Below are 20,150 nucleotides of genomic sequence, written 5' to 3'. Positions count from 1 at the left end.
AATTTAATATGCCAATGTAAAGCACTCATTACTATTGATATCTTGTTCCTTGACACTTTGATCACAATATGATGATCAAGTCTCTTATACTATAGTTTCATGTATATAACTTCGCATGTTATGCTTTCAATCAGAAACCACTTGAAAGCTTACGATATAGAAATGAAAACAAGTCAAGTCATGTATTACTAACTTCAAGTGGAAGAATGATGTCATCGTTGATGTCGACACGTCTTCGAAATTTTCAGGTCTTCGTAGTAATACTTGTTTCTTTCAATATTTCTAGATTTCCTGGTCTAACCTAATGAAGTTGATTCTAGTAATCTAATCAAACGACTTATGAGCTTGATATTAAAATATGACAACCAACCTTGACATACCAATGTTTGGTGGGTTCAACCGAGCAATGCTCTAACACGTTCTTTGGCAGATAAGCGTTATGAACTATAAGCAATATGATGTTCATTTAAACACTTAAGAATTTAACCATGATCCACATAAACAAGTGTTTTAGTGATTAATGATGTCTTATAGGCGTTTATGAGAGTCATAGAAATGCTAAAGTATTTAAAAAATAAGTCTTTGAGCATCTGCTAAAGTTTTTACTGGGTTCACGGGTCAGGGTGTAACAGTTCGTGAACTGGTTTTTCTAACCCCACTCGGCTCGAGAACTCAGATGGACATAGTTCGTAAACTGGGTTCACCAATTATTAGCCTTTTCACCAATATTGAAAATTCAGATCAACACGGTTCGTGAACTATCCAGTTCTGAACTTGCGGTTTGCGAACTGGTTCTCCAACCTTACTTATATTTAAGAAACTCATATATCTATGGTTTGGAGATGGTTTTCCAACCTACCCTGAGCCGAAATATCAGAAGTCCTGAATTTCTCTCTTTTGATATTTGAAATATTCCCAGATGATAAAATCATTGCTTTGGTAATTTTTAATTGATCCGCAAAATTAATTCCTGAACATTAAATTGTTTCGAACTAATATTGTTAAATACCTTTGAACATCCAATGCTTGAATCATATTTCAATATACTTAACAAGATAAGCTTGACTCGAAATTTCTTCTTTGCAATAAATCTACTAGAAGCCACACAACATAGTCTCTGATAGATAGAATGGTGATGCAAGTGAGTAAATAGAATGGTTCAGTCTTCGCATACCTTTTTGATAAAGTTTTCCAAATATATACGTTGATCTTAAGTCTTCTAGGGTGATGTCTGATATTCAACTACCGACTTTTGTACCTACTCCGAGACTTGATTTAGTATATTAAAATTCAAGATATAGTTTTGATCAACTAATATTGACAACAATCTTGAGATAGCAAAACTTGTGGGTTTAACTGAGAAGTGCTCTAACAATTGCTTTTCTTCTGTCAGAACAAGTTTTTATATTTCAAGTTACACTATCAGAGGGTTGATATGAAAAAAAAAAAAAAAACTTGTCATACTGGCTTTCTTGAACACGAGTTGTTGAGACGTGTGCTTCGGATGGGTCTATTTGTGTTCCAGTTCAACTTACCGATTTAAGTCTTCTTATTAGGCTATCTCTAGTGGTTTGAAGAAATTCAATTTGTATGTGAAACGAATCCCAGTCATTGATCTCTAAGCGCTGAAAGTTAATGACCAATTATTATTATTTTGCGTTAAGTGGTTTAACGAAAAAAATATGAAAATCTCAAGTGTTAAATCACTTTGTGCTTATTCCGTGGTTCAAGCATTGATTCAAGCTTTCCCTTGAACCAGAACTTGAAGCAGATGAATACACCATCTTTTTTTGAAGTTGAATCCATCGGTAGAACCACCACTACACTCAGTTTAACTACCTTGGAAACTAAATACAAAAGTAGGTTTTAAAAGTTGAAAGTAAAAAATAATTGTTTCACAATCTAAGTTTTGAGTATTCGAATTAATTAAGTCAGAATATTACTTCTTAGTGTGCGTCCAAAAACCCTTCTAGACTGATTCATATGGACCAGAACACAAGTTATTGAGGTGTGGGCTTAGACTAGCATCTATAATCACTTTACAGTTCATTCTAAAACAAGGTCACCTTAGTTGTTAGAGATAATCAAGGCCCATGAAGACTCCATATTAAGATCTTCTCCTGATAAATATGTGTTTTCATCATAGCATCCCATGTAAGACATCCTTTAGAAATACAATTTATATATATGATTACAAATTGGCTAAATACAAGGAAGAAAAAATAAATATCTGCAGCCCATAAGTTTTACAATAAACAACAATAGAGTAATGTTCATCAAAATAAAAAAGAAGAGATCAATATGACAAAGAAGGAATTAATGAGGGGAAATCAGGAAAATAATGTTTTTCTATAAATCTAATCGAGATATTTTTGGTAATCGTTATTGAGATGACGAGGGTACCAAGTATACCATTATCTTTTCGAGATCAACCTATTGAGACACACCTTTTATAATCTTATCGAAAAAATCACGACCAAAACACTATTTCAACAAGGTGTTTTTGATAATATTCAAAGTTCGAATCTAGCTAATTATGGGATCCATACCAAGATGATTAATATACAAGTGTAGTTAATAATTTAAGAGATATTTTGACTTTGGTTCACAAAAAAGCGACCAGAGTTGTGTTTAGGTCACGAATAAATTTTAATTAGAGTTTGGGTCAGGAACCGGCATTGACCGTCTTGACAGTTAGGAAAATAATAATTTTTTTAATTTATTTGTATTTAGTTAACGCCGTTAGTGACCGTCTGTATCTAACGGTCTGAATTAATCAATAAATAGCATCTAACGGGCAGGTGGTGGAGCGAAATTTCATTTAGGCCTTTCCACAAGCACCTTGTGTGCGAAAAATTGATGATCCAGAGATGAGCATGCTATTGATTATCTAAACCCATTGTACCTCGTTCCCTGCACCAAATTCAAATTCGAGTACAATCAAACATTTTTTACCATTCGCATGCCCTATGCACTCCAATAACTACCATCTTTTGTCTCCAAAATGAACATCAACAACACCATGTTGGTATTCACTTTGGTGCAGAGCGATGAAAACCGAGTTTGAGAGAGAATAATATAACATAAGAACACTATTTGTAATGAAATACATTTGTTCTCTCTATCATTTTCTTTACTTATCAAACATCCAGTTTTGACATAAAATTCCCCAAATTTGATGAACCCTAAATTCAATTATGAATTTTCATGTTTCAAAACCAAATTCATATGTACCTTAGCTTCGTCTTCTCCGTTATGTGTTTATAATTTATATAGTGGCCTTGAAGATGCTCACGAAGGAGAAGATTATGAAAATGAGAATGAGGAAGTATGAATTAGAGGTTAAAGCTCGTGTAATGGCTAGACATTATGAAGCTCAGGTGGGTTTCATGTGCTTACTGTTTTCCATGAATCATAAGTTAGTCTTCCTAATGAATTCTTCGAATTTGATACACCAAAACTCTTCGATTGGATTTCATGTGCTTACTATTTCAAAACCAAAACTCTTCCTATCTTCCCGGAACATTAACTCAAACTAATAACTCAACTCAAACGAATTTCTCTCTCTGTTGTCTTTGGTTACTTTCTAATGGAGAAGGAGATTCGTGGAATACAAAAGGAGATGATGATGTTGCATTTAACATAATATAAAAGGGTAGAGTTAGTAAATAAATAAATCCCTAGGTTTTAGTCAGTCATTTTCTTATTTACAGAATTTTTTAACTGTAAACGCGGTCAATAACGGTCATGTGTCCCAAACTCTAATTAAAAGTTATTCGTGACCCAAACGCAACTCTGATCACTTTTTTGTGACCCAAAATCAAAATATCCCATAATTTAATTATAAATCTATATAATATAATACAAGTAAATAAAATAATACAAACACACAAGATTCTCTTAACGTGGAAAGCTATCTGACAGAAAAACCCCGAGACCTACTGCAGTTTTGAATACTCTGATAATTAAGTCGGTATACAAATTGACTATCACAACTTCGTATAGTTGATACCAAGTAAACACTCTTTCATTACTCAGTTACATCAGTATTCCTGCATTTATAACCAATATGACATGCACATGTGAATCCAAGACATACTCCACTATCTTGAGTTGCTTCATCGCTGTGAAGACTTTTTCTCTCAACTCCTTTGGATTGTAACCCGAAACAGCAAAAGACTAAGTATTTTCCAGTAACCAATTCACATATTGATCACCCAAATCAATCATTAAATCAGTGATAAAACAGAGTGAGGATTTTCCGTTTATATATGTGAATACACTCTTTGGCCTAAATATCAAACCAAGACGATGATTATCGAAATAACCAATCTTGATGAACAAGATCTACCCAAGAAAATTAATGCAACTAGAAATTTTGTTCAGTCTTCTACAGGTCTTATGTCTGTCAATATAAATTGCTTGTGGATCTCATAGAATCAAGTTCGCAAGAAATAATACAAAGATCAGAACCAAAATGAAAAGTCTCCAAGTCTCTAATCTTCAATTATAGACTTCAAAATAACTCCTGCAAACGACCAGACGCACATAACTTAATTTGATAACGTTAATTAATCAACAATATTATCCCACACATATAGAATCACTTAGATCAACGATATTCAAATCCTCAAACAAACTTGAGTGACCTAATGTATCATAATAGAAGGACTATAAAATAATCAAGTTTGATCTGCTAAAGATAACTATGTTATTAGTTCATAATAAGCGAGAAACAATAAGAAAAGTCTTCAAGTCTCTAATCTTCAATTATAGTCTTCAAAATAATCCCTGCAAACGACCAAACACACATAATTTAGTTTGTTAACGTTGATTGATCAATAATATTATCCCACATATCTAGAATCACTTAGATCAACGATAGTCAAATCTTCAAACAAACTTGAGTGAGCTTATATTTCATAAGAAAATGACTATAGAATAATCAAGTTTGATCTACTAAAGATAACTATATTATTAGTTCATGATAAATGATAAATCTAGCTTATATCAGTGGTTAGTCTAGAGGCTTCTTGATCCCAAAGAAGACTTTAAATGAAAGTCAATGCAAGATGTTTTACCAAATGACCATGTCGTGAATTATTACTAGGTTATGTTCATCGTCATTTGTATCTTAAATTGGTGTTCTTATAAGAAAATAATTAAGAGATTAAAGTGAAGGATATGATGGACATATTATTAGTTTAGTGTTAACGAGGAATTATCAATTCTTTACAGGTTATGAGTATTCCAAGTACTATTTTCCATCAAATTTGTAATGTGTACAAGAGTTGCATGTATATAAAGTATTGGCTAGATGACCCTGCCACTTACGTGCACAATGAAAAAACATATCTGAAAGCTAATTGGGAACTTCCTAAACTTCTTGATCAATGTACATGAAACCTAAAAGCTTTTGGTTCCAAAAATAAAGCATTTTTTGGCAGGTTCCATGTAGTTAGGAATGTTGCTTGTGAAGACCTTTTAAATGGTTATTGTTGTGTAATAGACCTTTGAGGAGGAGATTCTAGCTATTTTATGGAGTCATATGCATGCTCCAAGCTATTTAAATATACAAATTCGGAAACATATTCAAAGCTTGAGATTAGGTCTGATAATCAACAAGTTATTGGTTTTTTTTCAATGGTATTAGGGAAGTCAGTGAAGTTTGTCATCAATAGCTTCAAAGGCTTATAAGACGTATAAAAAATGTTAAGAAAAATCTAATTACTGAAAGGATATGTTTTTGGGTATGGATTTGAGTCACTTTCACATTTTTATGTTCCCACTTCTTCACATTTTTACATCACTTTTATGAAAATTTTAAAGAAAACAATCGCATTTGATAATGAATGTTTTTTTAACACAGATTTTCACAATTATGTTAGTTTTAATGCATACTTTCTCTTCGCCTTTAACTTTAGGTGGTGGTGTATAGCACGCGTCTATGTTTAGGGAGACGCCTATTGTGGAAGGATCCCAAGATGAAATTTTGGTTATTGCTGAAATAATATATGTATGAGGATCTTCAAAGTAATTGGAAAAATATATCTCTTCTCTGAACTCCTTGAGGAGCCAGGAACGAGCAAAGTAGTCTTCCGAGACCACCCATATATAAACCAATTGCACGATTCATAATGCTTAGTGAGCCTGTTTCTCATATTTTTTTATCAAACTCTAAATTATGGTGTGACTTGTCCTCTTATGTTCTACAAGAAGAAAACTTATATAGGTTAGAAGAACTCAAAATAATTTAAAAAAAAAAATAATCCAAAACTCAAATAACTTAAAATTACCTGAAAAAAGTTGGAGGAGCATCGTTCTTCAAGATATCCACTGATTAGCATATTTAAGGCACTTCTTCAAATCTCGGTCATGAGACATGTTACATGTATACAGATTAATAGGTGAATAATTCGGTAGTTCAAAAATGCTCGAGTAAATTTTTTATGTCGCATTGTCATATTGGATTAGTGTGAAAGTGTTGTTATTTAACTGTCCATACATTATTTTTGTAGGTATCAAGGAAAATAAGAAATTCCAAAATTAAGAAGATCCAACAATTGGGATTAAAAGTATAGTGAACGCTTCGAAAGAAAAATACGGTTTAAAATACGTGTACTTTTGGCATGCGATAACTGGTGGGGTGGGGTGAGGCCATGAGTTGAAGTTATGGAAGAATATGGCTCGATTATGACGTTTCATGCGGTGTCGGAGGGTGATCTATTGAATGAACCAGGATGGAAGAAAGATATATTGGAAGTGCAAGGATTAGGATTAGTTAATCCAAAGAGTTTGTAAAAATTCTACAATGAATTGCATGAGTATTTGGCTTCAGCTAGAATTGATGGAGTGAAAGTTGATGTGCAGTGCATTTTAGAGAATTTAGGTGCTAGTTTAGGAGGAAGACTTGAGCTGATAATGGCATTATTGGTTGCATGAGTTACAATACGGATGCGCTCTACCGGTATATTTTTTCTTTCCTTATGTTTAACAAAGTTTGTTTTTTCTTGAACACTTAAAATTGTGACTACACGTTAAGTTTTTGGTATGCTTCCGGTATTGAGAATCTTATTATGTTTCTTGAAACAGTTCAAAAAAATCTGCTATAGTCCGAGCATCTGATGGTTTCTATCTAAGGGATCCAGTATCACACACCATTCACATAACATCAGTAGCATGCAATAGTGTCTTCCTTGGAGAATTTGTGCAGCTTGACTGGACATGTTTCACTCTTTTCATCCAACGGAAGAGTACCATGCATCAGCCAAAGCCATTAGCGATGAACCAGTTTATGTCAGGTAAATATTGCCAACCACTTATTGTATCTAGACTAAAGTTTACTTGATGATTTAACCCAAACAAAAAATTTCACGTCATTTTTCTGAACAACGATGTTCATAATTTTGAAATTCTGAAGAAGATAGTCATACCTGATGGTTTTTTCCTTCATTCCAAGCTCCCTGGAGGACCTGCTAAAGATTGTCTATTTGTAGACCCAACTAGGGATGGTATTAAGTATAAGCAATTTGACAAAAAATGATTGTATCGTATATTTCTTTTAAAAAAATTGCGTGATTTCTAACCTTTTTTTTTCTTCTTGAATTTCGGTTTCTTGAAGATATAGAATGTAAACAAGCACACAGGAGTTTTGGGAGTCTACAATTTCCAAGGTGCAGCATGGAGTACCGTAAAGAAGAAAAATGTTACTCATCCAACATGAACCAATGGATGAGTACCTTATGTGGTGGTGTATAACACGCGTTTATACATGTTTGCGGCGACACCTATTTGGGAAGGTTCCCAAGACGAACTTTTGGTTATTACTGAAATAATATATGTATGAGGATCTTCAAAGTAATTGAAAAAATATATTTCTTCTCTAAACTCTCCTTGAGGAGCTAGAAAGGAGCAAGAAGTCTTCCAGGACAACCTGTAAACCAATTACCTGATTCATGATGCTTAGTGAGCCTCTCTCTCTCATGTTTATTATTAATCTCTTATTTATGGTGTGACTTTTCCTCTTATGTTCTACAAGATAAAAGTTTATATAAGTTGGAAGAACTCAAAATAACTAAAAAAGAATATTAAAAAAAATGCAAAACTCAAATAACTTACAATTACCTGAAAGAGTTGGACATCATTCTTCAAGATATCCACTGGTTAACATTGTTATGGAACTTCTTTAAAGATGTGTCATGAGACATGTTACATGCATGTGAAATCAAGAGACTTGTAAAAACAATAATGAAGACTAATTATTGTTATACCAGTTTAACTGAATTTTTCTAAATTTTTAGAGCAAATAAAACATATTCACAATTTTAGAGTCAAGCTCTATTAACCTGGGTGAATCTCCAATAATAGTTTCCGAATCAAATTTATTTTTCCCAAAAGTAAAATAAAATGAACCTAATCTTCAATCTCATCTTCCTTCTCTTTCATATCATCATGTTCATCGATATTACTTGACATCTTCATTATTTTAGTGTTCCCTCGATCTTCAATATGATGATCTTCGGTTTCAGTCTTGTTTGTATGTTCCTCAGTTTAATATATCGTTTATCTTCATTTCTATGTCTTAGAATGGTGGTGGTGGTGGAAGAAAGGAGAATGGTTTTTGGTGGCAGATAGGTAGAAGTTTAACGTTTGAATTTTTTTTTCCTTTCCTCTTTTTGTGAGCTAGTATAACAGAAGTTTACACTTCCGTAAAAACATTAAAATAGTCAAGAAATCTGATCGATATTTCATAATAGTTGTAAAAATAACTGCTTGGAATACCTATATAATCACTATGTATTGAGTGAGATTTAGGATTAAATCTAACATGCTTACTCCTACAGTCAACTTAACAGCTAAACTAAAGAAACCTTATTTTTGTAGGACAAGTAATGTGCTCTACCTGTGTGTGTATAAATGACCCATGAAGAACTTAGAATATACACTAAAAATTCTTCTTCTGTGTTTGAGTTTTATATTTTTTGTCCCTTGCGATAAGATATATATACAAAACCACTTATTCCTCCCGAGGTTTCAACCTCCTTAAAATTTTGTTTTTGAGGATTTATATTCATTGCAATTTTTAGAATATTATTGTGTAGATGTGCAAATCGTTTCCGCAAGTTTTAGCGCAACAAACACAATAAAAAATAAAATGCCCATAATTATTTACGTGGGACCGTGTATGGATCCACGCATATCTGTATTATTTCCACCATATATAATCAATCGATGATTAACACAAATGATTTTTTTTCTAGTGGAACAACAAAAGTGAACCTTTCAGTTTGTTGCCAAAATTAATCAAAACCTTTAGAACTTCTCTCCTCCCTCTCTCCTTAAAAAAAAAAGAAAAAAGAAAAAACCTTTAGAACTTCCTCCTTCTTCTTGCTCAGATTTAATCCTTTTGGGCTAGATCTGAGCAAGGACTTTTAGTTGTTTTTTTTTACGAATAAGAATAATTCAATTTATGTTTTTAGTTTTTATTTTTGTTTTTGGTGTCTATGAACACATTTCTTCGCTGTTTGGGCGATCTTTTCTTTATCTTATGGACGATTTTCTCTTCGCTTTAATAGCGATTCTTTCAAATCTACATGGTGTTCATTGGCTTGCTATTCTCGATTTATCAAGAACATCAACGATTCTGCTCGGCGTCACTTTGGATTCATCTTTAACAAGAGGGATTTAGGGCACACGGATTTGATTGGATCTACAAGATTTTGGACAAAATACTCCATTTTATTTGGAGCATCTCTTATTGAAGAAGATAATCATTTTAAATGGTCGGAGTTGATTCCGGTTCACACCATCATTCATCACTACTACATCTACAAAAATTGGATGTCTTTGCGGTTCATGGCTCTTCTCTTCGCGATGTGCTTGCAATTAGTGTCGTTATTTGTATTTGGGTTTTGATTATCTTGTATTTTGGTGTTTTTGATAATCTTGTAAGCAATCATGTAATCATCATTTTGGTTTGAAAGAATTGAAATGTGATTTCTACCAAAAAAAACAAAGTTTGTTGCCAAAATAAGGTAACTCGTTTTACGCATTAAATTGGGTTTTTTAAACGCGCGATTGGGGAATATTGAAACTAATTGGGGGATAGAGGAAAAGGGAAAAAATAGGATCCAAATATCAAATCAGGATCACTCCTTATCTAAGTATTTTACCTAATACCTAATCTACCCCTCACTAATCAGGTTTAGTGATTAATTATAATTAGAAAAAATCTTAAGTATTTGTTAAATGATTAGTGTGTATTTTTATTTGTATTTGGGTGAGTGAGGTGAGAGTAGAAAGAGGGAAAAAGTATTTGAGAGGGAACTTTTTTTGGTGAAAATGGAGGATGATTGTGAAGAGAGATTGCTGCTAAGAGGTTGAAAATTTGATTTTTTTTATTTGAATCCACCATCTTTGCAGCTGAAAAAGCTCGGTGCCGGCATGGATGTGGTATGAGTACAATGCCGGAAGCAGCCATACCGGCAGGTATTCATACCAAAAAACTACGCCGGTACAAAAATTGTTTTTTCAGAACGCTATCCAGGAGGTTCGAGGGGGGGTAGCCCCTTTTTCTGGTTTTGAAATTCAAAACCTATTCCGTTTTGAAATTTTTTCCTGGTTTTAACCAGTCTTCTGGCACAGTTAATTAATTCTCGAGCATGCCGATATTGCTACCGGCATAGTATGTTGTTTAAATTTCTCTGTCGGCACATGATGTAACGTATCCAAGAAACTTAAATTTTTTTCATTTGACTACCGACATTGGTAGATTTCTATCGAGCATGTCGGTATTTAGTTACGGCATTGAATGTTAGTTACCAAGCATGCCGGCACCATTTTCCGGCATGTGCTTCATCAATTCCGGCATGATCTTCATCACTTCCGGCGATGTAAAAAAAAATATTTCCGACATGGTCTTCATAATTTCCGGCATGGTCTTCATCACTACCGGCATGATCTTCATCACTTCTGAATGTAAAAAAAAAAATCGTTTCCAAAGTGAGGAATCGGCAGAGAAGGAGAAGAGAATTTAAAAGGGAGTGGGGAGAATTTAGAATTTGAAAGGGAATGAGGAATATTTGGGTTTCAAAGCTCTAACCCTAAAAGACATTAATAAGAAGTAAAGATGGAAATGGGGGACATGATTTTGTTTTTTGATTTTTATTTTGAGGGAAGGGTATTTTAGTATTTTTGTCCCTAAAAGACACCCCTTAGCAAACACTATTGGTTGGGAAAGTAATTTATATCCCCAATTAGTTTCAATATCCCCGATCGCGCGTTCTCTTTTTTCTTTCGTTAAGCTCAATATTATATACTCTATTTAATTAATCTTAATCTCTCTTTCTGGAATACGAATTATCCATTTTATCTTAATTTTTGAAAGTTAAATACGTTAGTTCATTCATGGCGTAAATAGATAAAAAAGCTTCAAATTTTTGAACACCAGTTAACTATTGGATTTGGACTGAATTATAGAAGTCGATGATCAAGTGTCACTCAAAATAGTGACCATGGGAAAAGATAGTGTTTATGTGAGTGTTACTATTTTTTTTTTTCTTTTGATTCAAAAGATAGTATTATTGATCAAGTGGTTTGATTACAGCTTATAATATGTGCACTTTTTTTTATGCAAAAAGCCATTATATTAAACCAACATATTACATGATTTCTTAGTTACCTTCCTTTCTTCTCTTACAACAAGATAGTTATATCTTCGGGAATATTAGTAACAAAATCAAAGGAAGATTTCGTAGTTCTAGCTTTGTTGGCTATTACATGAGGCATATTATTCGCCGTTCTTTTTACATGACTAATACTAAAGGAAGGAAAACCTGACAACAACTGCTTTATTTCATCTACATAACTCTGGTTCACCCAGTGAACTATAGAGCTAGCATTGCTGATAGAACTAGTAACATTTATACAGTCCGCTTCAAAAAAAAGTTGTTGAGATTAAAATTGAGTTCTTTGGCCCACAGGATTGCATGTTTCATGGCCAAACATTCTGACTGCTCTGGATCTACTCCTCCATAGTGGTACCTGCCTCTGATCCCCCTGGATGAACCTGCAGAGTCACGAATAATTAGCCCTATTCCCATCTCCTTTGTGTCATGATTAAAAGAAGCATTTATGTTTATTTCAAGTGACTAGTTGGTGGTGAAGTCCACTGATGTGGTCTCATGTTCTTATGACTCTTAAGATGCTGAGTTCCTTCTTTTAGACAAAGCCCAACAAGGTTTCTAATCTCATGACAGGCGAACCAAGAGCTAATTTTATTATTATGAAACATTGTAATACATCTATTCTTCCATATCTGCCAAGCAGTGCACATTAAAATAGTTTTCCATCTCATATTTTCATCAACTACAGAAGAGTCAGAGAACCAGCTGGCTATCCATCTAGAAACAGTGATTTGTTGTCTATGTAGACTATGCACATTAACATTCATTCCTATCCATATTGAATTCACATAATCACATTCAATGAGTAGATGCTGCAGAGTTTCCTCATGTGATTCACATAAAGGGCATAGTGTGCATATGTTATTCTTGTAAAGACTTATCTTTTCCATTGTTGGAACAATGTTTTTTAGACATTTCCAAAGCAATAATTTAATCTTATGCAGGGCTTTGGATTTCCACAGATTCTTCCAGATGTTATTTGAGATTGAGTTCTGATTTCATGATTGTCTATTGGAATCACCATACATGACTTTATAAGCCGATTTAACTGAGAATTCTCCAGTTCGATTTGGCTCCCAAATCATTCTATCTTGTCCTTGCTGAGGTAAGTACATACTAAGAATTAACTGAGCTGTTTGGTTTGGGAATATTTTTTTAATCAACTCCTCATTCCATCTTTTCGGATTGTATAGCATAAGATCTGAAACATACACCAGCTGGACTGATTTTCTGAAATCATCTCTAGGACTCGGAGGGTGATTTAATCCTATTATCCACTTGTCAACCAACTGAGAGCTTTAGTGTCACATCTGATATCCCATCTATAAAACTTCCTAACAATATTCAATCATTTTTCTATTCCTTTCCAAATCCAGGAAGAGTTTTGATTAGACTGTTGAAGATATAAGAATTCACAGTAAGGTGAATACTTAAGCTTCATGTTTTTAACCCACGTTGAATCAGTTTCTGTGCAGAGCCTCCATGCCAATTTTGTTAACAGAGCCAAGTTGAATTGTTGTAAATTCCTAAATGCAAGGCCTCCATTTTCTTTAGAAACACATAAAGAGTCCCAAGCAATGAAGTTAATTCCCTTATTGTTTTTATGTCCCCACCAAAAATTTCTTTGAAGAGAATCAAGCTCTTTTAAAGTCTTTTTTGGTATTTGAAAATTGCTCATGTGATGAGAAGGAATGACATTTAAGACTGACTTCACCATTGTTGTTCTAGCTGCTTGGTTCATAGTTGACGAATTCCATCCTTGGAATCTGTTAACATAAGACTCTTTTATAGTCATAGAGGAGGAGGTTTTAGACTTCCCTAATAAAATTGGTAGACCAAGGTATTTGATGAGCATAATCTTCTAACTCCTAGCCTTCAAGTAATAGATAGTTTAACCTCTTGAGAAACATCTCCACATATGAAAGCCGAAGATTTAGAATAATTAATAAGCTGACCAGAAATGTTACCGAAATGTTGTAGGAGATGAGAAATGTGTTGAAGACCTTGCTATGTTGCTTGAAAGAACAGTAGCCAGTCATCCGCAAATAAAAGATGGTTTATTGGAACTGACTTATGAGAAGTACTAATTCCTTGTTTTTCCTTATTCAATTGCGCATGTTCTAAAGCTTTGGAAAGATACTCCATAGACATAATAAAAAGATAGGGATATAATGGATCTCCATGTCTTAAGCCTCTAGATGGGTGATATGGAGGACAAGTGTTGCCATTCAGTCTGATAGAAATCGAAGTTGTCGAAGTGCATTCATGAATAATGGCCCTCCAGTCTTCACAGAAACTCAAGTGAGGATAACATTTTATCTATGAAATCCCATTCTAGATTTCAACATGTCTAGCTTAAGTGCAACCAGTGGAGTTTTCTTTTTTGATTTCTTTATCGAATGGATTAGTTCATGAGATAAAATGATATTATCATTTATTAGCCTTTTTGGAACATAAGCCACTTAAGAAGGTGAGATATTATATTCATAAGGGATTTCATTCTGACAATAATTAGTTTGGAAATTATTTTATAAGAACAGTTGCAAAGCCCAATGGGTATGAAATCACTAGGTGTCGACGACTGATTGGTTTTTGGGATGAGACAAGTTACAGTGTGGTTTAACTGAGGTGGTAATTTTTTGGTTCTGAAGAAAGTTTGTACCATAGAAGTAATGTCATCACCCACTACATCCCATTGGGAAACATAAAAGCCCACTGGAAAACCGTCAGGGCCCGGAGCACTCCAGCTGGACATACTTTTGAGGATTTCATAAATCTTCTCTTTATCTGGTATTTCCATTAGTCTTTGATTATCTTCATCCTTAATTAATTTTTGAATAATGTCAAAGGATGTGTTATCCAACTGGGGATTAGTGGTATTAGTAATAGTGGAAAAGTAAGAAGTGAGTAAATTCACTAAATCTTTCCTCTTATGATGCCATTTACCACTAACATCTTTCAAAGATGTGATGTTATTTCTAGCTCTTTTCCTATTATCTCTGGAATGAAAGTAGGCAGTATTATTATCCGTAGCCAGAATCCAGTGATCACCTGCTTTCTGTTGCCAATATTCAACTTCTATTTTCTCCCAATGTGACAACCTTCCTATAACAAACTGTATTTGCTCACTATCTGAATCACTAAAAGGGAGCGATTGTAAATGAGAAATCAAATTCTTGTAGTAACTGACATGTTCACTAATATGACCAAACTCTCTTCGATTCCATCTAGCCAAAACTTTCCTAGTGTTAGTCAACTTATCTGTGAAGCTGATGAGTCCTGTAGAATCTTGCCAAGAATCTAGGATTATTTTGGGACATGAAGAATCTCTTAGCCAACATTTATAAAATTTCCAAGCTTTAGATGGACGAGAGAACTTTGGTTCTGTTGAGAGAAGGATTGGACAATGATCCGAGGCTCTAAATGGAAGATGGTATATTCTAGAGTCTGGATGTTGTTGTAGTCATAATTCATTATGGAGAGCCATATCAATTCGACATCTTTTATATCCTCTTCCATTTAACATATTAGTCCAAGTGTAGTTATGACCTATAAAACCTAGGTCCAAGAGACCAGCAGAATCAATCACAGTTCTAACCCAGTTATCTGAAGATGAGCTAGAATCACTTTGACCCTTATTATAAAGGTGAACATTAAGGTCACCAAAAACTATCCATGGCTGGAAAACATTTTCACTAAGCTCTTTAATGAAGTCTCATTGTTGTTTTCTCTCTTCTAAATGAGTAGATCCATACATGCAAGTCAAGAGTCATTCTTCTTTGGATGGATTAGATTGAATGAGAACATGAATCATATTATCAGCACTACTAACTATTGCACATGAAAAACCATTCTTCCATAGCATAATTAACCCACCAGATAGACCCACAGAGCTAACAAAACAAGTATTGGGATAAGAAAACCTCTGACATAACATTTTTTCTCTATCATCATTAATCTTTGTTTCAGAAAGAAAAATCACATCTGGGTCTTGTTCCTTAATAACAACAGCTAAATAGTATCTAGTGTTTCTAGAGACAAAATATTCCATGCAATTAATTTCATGTTATATGAATTATATCATTTAAAATCAAAATTATAATGAGATCTTAGATAAAAGGACTTAGAGCAATCAAAGTAACTTAGAAAACAAGCATAAGCATAACAAGAAAGCAGATCTAGGATAAGGAACTTAACATTAGAGTAGTTGACAGTGTATACCTGGTGGGAGGCACTTGGATTTCCTTCTTGAAGAGATTTCAAGGGATTTTGCTCTGATACTGTTCCAGGGTAAGATTGACTGAAATAAGATTGAGCGTTATCATCCAAACTGACACGAGTATTATCTGCTGATTCCTCAAAAGGACTAGCTTCATATTGTCTTGACTGATTCATTTCAAAGTGGCGGATTAAAGATTGCAGCGGTTCCTTGATAATAAGTTCATCTGGGTATGTATTCTGAGCATTGTAGTCATCCATAGAGAGGTCAAACTCTCCCAAAGCTAAATAATTCCTCAGAATACTCATATTACCACCAAATTGTCTATTTAAAATATCATAGACTGAAGAACCATGAGGATTTGCATCTTCACCACTAAAACTACTCTGATTTGATATGAAATATTGCTAGACTGACCTTTTTCCATTCTCACTCTTTTTCCTTTTATCTCCATGAAATTTTCTCTCTCCCTACTTTTGCTAACTACAACTTGTAACATACCTTGGGAATTGCATTGAACACTAGAAACCGGTATAGCCGAGACAACTGAGTTATCCACTTGGTTAGAAAGGAGAACCGACTGGTCTTGTCCTTGAGTACATGTCATCACTTGCTGAGGTGAAGAAGCCTCTCCAATATTAATATTTGCATGCGGCATATTACCTTCATTTAAAGCTGGTCCTACTATTGCATGCTGATTTTGTAGCTCCAAAAGAGTATTTGATGGCTGAATCTGATCCTGTTGAAGTCTTGGCTGCAATTTTTCTTCTACTGTGCCAGGTCTTGACCTCATATTGTCCGGATTATTCCATGATGGAGGATCAGTGAGGGAGTTGGATGAAAGATACCCTCTTTGTTGTTGTAGGAGAAAGTTAGCAATCATCTCACACTCAGCATCCTTGTGATCTATAGTGTAACAGCGTCCACATAGATTAAAAGGTTGCTTTTCGTAAAAGATCCTCAGCCACACCTCTTCATTCATCGCATTCTTAAGACAGAAACCCCTTCTTAACGGATCACGTACATCTAATAGCACCAGAACTTTCTGAACTTTACCTTTGGGAACAATGCAATCCTTTGGGTCAAGTTCTTTTACTTCACCCATTGCTGACGCTATTCTTGAAACAATAGGAGGATAGCCAAACTCTGGCTGCATGTTATACAAACGAAGCCACAAGAGAACCTTGTTTAGATCAACCAAATTTCGTGGGATAGATGGATCTCAGGGCACCAGTACCATTAGGTCTCCTTCAACGAACTATGGACGAAATTCTAAGACCACCTCATATTCATCTTGCGAGCAGAATTTTATCATGAACGTATCATCATCCTCCTTTTTAATAAAGATGTCTTTACTTTTAACCCACAACTTTTTCAATTCCTTATCAAGTTCAGTAACAGTAAAAGATTTGATAGAGTATATTTTACCTAAAAAACTAAACTTCCAGTTAGCAGCACCTTAGACCAAATCCTCAGTTGTAATATCAGGGAGTTTTAGAGCTTTTAGTCTGCTGGAAAGCAGAGAACTTTCCATGTCTTGGTACTGATAAAAGTTGTATTTTGTTGAGGGAATAAAAGAATGCTTTTGTGTCTCAGTGCAAAGAGATTTGTATGCAGAGAAGGAGGAGAAAACGATGAAGACCCAAAGAATATAAAATTGATAGCCGATGTTTCCGTAACTGAATGTTGGACACTTGTTGGGATTCTTGTTAATACTGCAAGACCTAATGATATGGTTAGGGTGATAACGACAGCTAGACTTCAATATTGCCATGAGAGTGGGAGAGAGATGTCAGAGATTATCAGAGTAATAAATGATTCTAAAAAGTTTAGATAAATCCGCTGTGAGAAGAGGGAAATCTTCACGTATATTTGGAGTGCTGAATCAAACTATGTTCGGATGATAAAGATATAGTCAGGCAAAACCACTCTAACTCTTCAAGCTGTCATCCAAGAGCACCACCGACCTAGTAAAAAAACATAGAAAAATGATTAGAAAAATCAGATCTAAGACTATATGGTAGATAAAAAAGAGATTAAGACATGCAAAAGGATTAAAATTTGATCAGATAGAGGAAGATTATTGAGATTTAACAAGGTTTGCAGTGAGTTAACTCCGGTTCAAGGAGTAGGAAGGAATGAAGTTACAGGTGTTGCTCATATGTTATATATAATATATGCACTTGCCCAGTCAAGTATGTCTTGTGGGAAGTGATATGTATACTCAAAATCAATGGCACTAACTCTTACCTTTTTTGCAATTCTGTCAGCAACTTTATTTTTAGGTCTGTTGACTGGATGACACTTAAAATACTCTAAACTTTGAAGTAAAAACTTAATATCAAGGATAGTTCCTTGGTTTAACCAGTGAACATAATAAACTTTTTCATTTATTGACTTTACTAGGACTTCATTGTCAGACTCCAAGATAACTTGACTATAGTCTATGGCAATTGCGAACTCCACCGCAGTCTTCATTGCAAGACACTCCAGTTGCTCCACCTCCTGATCAGTAATCATTCCTCCATTGATGAAATTTCCTTTTCCCCCAAGACATGTCCCTGCAAAATCTCTAGCTATCAGTCCAATCCATCTTGTAAGTGTTTCCTTCATAAAAGAGGTATCAATATTAATTTTGATTTGGTTCATATCTGGAGGATCCCAGTTTTGATCTTGTACCAGCAGAGTGACATTAGAAATATTGGCAGTTGGTCTAGATGGTCTGCAATTATCAATCATAGTATAGATACCACTTATAGAGATCATTCTGTTAAGCTTTATATTTTGAAAGATTAAAGCACATCTATCTTTCCAGATAGTCCATAAAGTAATCATAAGAATATTTAGCCTATATTCCTTGTCAGTATGGGAGGTACCAGCTTGGTAGTTACCTGCATCAAATCAACTTATAATCTAATGCATTAAATCACCAAATTCAGATAATACATTACTCACATTAACATTGACACTAAGCTAGAGTGACCTAGAATAAGGCCAATCAAGAAATAAGTGCTCAGTAGTTTCCATACTAATATTGCACAAGCTGCAATGAGTTTCAATATCCTTTTTATATCTAAAAATGTTATCTCTAGATGGCACAATGCATTTCAGGCATTTCCAAACCAAAAGTTTAACCTTATGAGGGGATTTACATTTCCAAAGAGCTTTCCAGGTAGTATTAGAGATAGGCTGATTTATTTCATTAACAATAGTCTGCCTACTTAGAACCTGATAAACACTTCTGACAAAAAAAATGTCTTTTCTTTCAGGAAGCCAAATAAGAGTATCAGATCCACTCCTAGGAACCTGCATAGCTAAGATTTTAGCGGCAGATTCAACAAAGAAAGAATCATTAATAAGTTGAACATTCCAAACCCTAGTTCCAGGTAAAAACAATTCATTTACTAAAGATAAATTGGAGACAGAAGAAGTACCTACAGCAGGGTCTGGTAGATGATCCAGTCCAATTACCCATTTATCAAGCCAAATCTTAACTTTGGTTCCACATCTAATAGCCCAGCAACTGTTGTCTTTAATGAAATCAATGCATCTATAAATACCCTTCCAAGTCCAGGAACTATTATCATTAAGTTTAGCTAGGTGAAGAAAACTAGTAGAATGAAAATATTCGGCTTCAAGAATGTTGATCCAGATTTCATCTTCTTGGGAACTAATTTTCCAAGCTAACTTCATGATTAGGGCCTTATTAAAAGTTTCTAGGTTCCTAAAACCTAACCCCTTTAGTTCCTTAGGTTTATTTAGATTAGTCCAGGCCAAAAATTTAATTCCTTTAGTACTTCTATGTACCCACCAAAAGTTTCTCTGCAGAGTGTCTAGTTTGTTAATGATATTGACATGGATTTTAAAACATCCCATCTGATAAGTGGGTAAAGAGTTTAAAACTGCCTTAACCATAATGGTTCTACCTGCTTGGTTGAGAGAAACAGTAACTCAATTTTTGATCCTAGCTTCAAAGGATTAAGAAATAGGATCAAAAGATTTAACTTTAGAATGACCTAGGAGAAGAGGAGCACCTAAATAAGTTTCAGAGTCTTTAACAATAGACCTGTTCAGGTTCATGGCTAAGTACTCACAAGTTTCAGGGCTAAGATTACCATTAAAATAGACACAAGACTTATCAAAATTCAAAGTTTGACCAGAGACACTACCAAACCTGCGGAGAATACTAAGAATACTCTATATATTATGCATATCAGCTTGTGCAAAGATGAGAATGTCATCTGCAA

At 34.3% G+C, this 20,150-nt stretch overlaps 1 pseudogene; it reads left to right on the top strand.

Moving 5' to 3' along the window:
- Window positions 1-3,314: 3,314 nt before the first annotated feature.
- Window positions 3,315-7,305, top strand: LOC113359295 (annotated as a pseudogene).
- Window positions 7,306-20,150: the final 12,845 nt, after the last annotated feature.

The sequence above is a fragment of the Papaver somniferum genome, chromosome 3 (genome assembly GCF_003573695.1).
Source record: "Papaver somniferum cultivar HN1 chromosome 3, ASM357369v1, whole genome shotgun sequence".
In the NCBI taxonomy this organism is placed as follows: domain Eukaryota; kingdom Viridiplantae; phylum Streptophyta; class Magnoliopsida; order Ranunculales; family Papaveraceae; genus Papaver; species Papaver somniferum.
Note: the sequence above shows the minus strand (reverse complement) of the source record. Positions and strands in the feature narration are given on the sequence as shown.